The following is a 2,458-nucleotide window of genomic DNA, read 5'->3' on the forward strand; positions in this document are numbered from 1 at the left end:
TTACTATGCAAGTGTAGTGGACTAAACATTGTGCAAAAAATAGTACTTTACTAACTTACATACGTCTATTGCTGAGCACACGTTTCTAACAACAGGTTTACGCTTAATTTGACTTATCTACACACGACAACTTTCTGTGTATGGGTTTATTACATGGTGAAATTAAAAATAATTAACATCCGTTGAACCTATTAAGGTTCTTACTTCCTAATAATATCTACTCATCTAAAGAAATATTTTAGAAGAGTTTAAATTAGCAATAGTGTAAAACCATAAAAAATCTTACCTAAATAAACAAAGTATCAAGATTAGTCGCCTTGCGTACGCGATACGTAATCGTAGCGAAGTTGCAAGCCTTTGGCGGCAACTTTAGCGGCAAAAATATCACCTTTGATTTTCGCCGCCAGCATTTGATTTTATACATCGTGATGTGGAGTAGTGGTTAATGTTAGACTCGTTTCGGAGGTCGTGGATTCGATTCTCATAGTTGACTGGCTCTATGGTGTAGTTGTTAGAGCGTTAGGTTTTCTTTTTGGATGTCGTAGATTTGATTCCCATAGTCGACTGCCTCCATAGTCTAGTGGTTAGAGCGTTAGGCTTTCGTTTCGGCGGTCGTGGATTTGATTCCCATAGTCGACTGCCTCCATGGTGTAGTGGTTAGTGTTAGGCTTTGTTTTCGGAGGTCGTGGATTTGATTCCTATAGTCGATTGCCTCTATGGTGTAGTGGTTAGAGTGTTAGGCTTTCGTTTCGGAGGTCGTGGATTTGATTCCTATAGTCGACTGCCTCCATGGTGTAGTGGTTAGTGTGTTAGGCTTTCGTTTCGGACGTCGTGGGTTTCCGATGGGTGACTGCCTCCTTAGTGCAGTATATCCGTAATCACCCAGTCAGTTCTTGCGTTGTGTGGAAGTGGTACGGGTGATGGTCAGAGTTATGTTTACAAACAAAGGCGTATGCAGTGCAACGTTGAAGGTCGTAGATACGTAGGATATAGGTATTCGATTAATGTGTGTGTAATGGTGTAATTTGTATCATGAGAAGGGTTTTATTTTAAAAGGATGGTAATAATTTTAATTTCGTCCTGTATGTACATTATGAAAACGTTACCCTATATTCCAAAATTTGCGTTTCAGTCGGCGTCCTTTGATGTGCCGCCGCTGAGGCAGAGGCACTATTTTTTTATTTTTTGTAACAGTGTGTAATTGCCGTTTGCGTTGTGAGGACTAAATAGGTGTCATCGTTTTGTTTGTGTCTCGTTTTTGTGTTTATTTAAACTATGTCACGCTTAAGCAATAGTGATTACTATGAGATGATGTTGTGCGTAGGCGCAGCCGATGGGAGCTTGCGCCAGCCTCGCCAAATTTATTGGGCAAAGTTTATTGATGGCGTCCCAGAAAATCGACGTCGACCATTTCCTACTCTGGAATGCTTCAGGAAGATGGTTATGAGACTTCATAATAGTGGATCGTTCCGTGGTTCCAGTTCTGAAGGCCGGCCGAGTTCACGAGATCCAGAATTCGAGGCAGATGTTTTGGAACATTTTCTCGGCAATCCAAAGACAAGTACTCGTCGTGCTGCGGCAGCCTTTGGTGGTGTGAACCATATGAGTGTGTGGCGTGTGCTACGGGATGATGGCCAGCACCCATACCATTTTCAAAGAACGCAGGAGCTGTTACAAGCGGACTATGATCCACGTTCCGTTACGTTTACGACCGCGACCAGATTGGGAGGTCTCCCGACTTCGCTTCGTCCGCGTCGGTACTGTGGACAGACGAGGCGTCATTTACGCGTGCGGGCATTATCAATATGCATAATGAACATTTTTGGACTCATTTGAATCCCCGCGTATCAAGGGAATCAAATTTTTAACACCAGTGGCGGATTAACGTGTGTGCTGGTATAATAGTTTGTGCCGTCATCGGTCCAGTGTTTTTGCCGGCAAGTCTGAATGGGGCCAATTATTTAAGATTCCTAACAGAAGACTTGGATGACGTTCTGATGGCCCTGCCAGTGACACAATACGTGAGACTCGTGATGGAACACAGGATGACTTTCCAGCACGATGGACCACCCGCACATTTTGCTCGAAATGTACGTTCCCATCTGAACGACCGTTTCCCGCAGTGGATTGGGCGGGGAGGTCCTGTACCCTGGCCAGCGCGGTCCCCAGACTTGACACCGCTCGATTTTTTTTATGGGATCATATAAAAAATATTGTTTATGCGGAGTCCTGTGAAAGCGCAGAAGAAATGAGGCAGCGGATCGAATTGGCATTTAGTCAAATCACTCGGCAGATGCTTCAAAGAGTAGAGCAGTCTCTGTACCGACACACGGACATATGCATATTGCATGGAGGTCGGCATTTTGAACCTTACCTGTAAATGTGTGAAATGTGCCAGCAGTGCGTGCATCGATTGTGCTTATTATTCAAAATTATCGTAAACAAGTCAATATTTCGT

Source organism: Hyposmocoma kahamanoa, unplaced genomic scaffold (genome assembly GCF_003589595.1).
Source record: "Hyposmocoma kahamanoa isolate Upper Pololo Valley unplaced genomic scaffold, ASM358959v1 90260, whole genome shotgun sequence".
NCBI classification, from domain to species: domain Eukaryota; kingdom Metazoa; phylum Arthropoda; class Insecta; order Lepidoptera; family Cosmopterigidae; genus Hyposmocoma; species Hyposmocoma kahamanoa.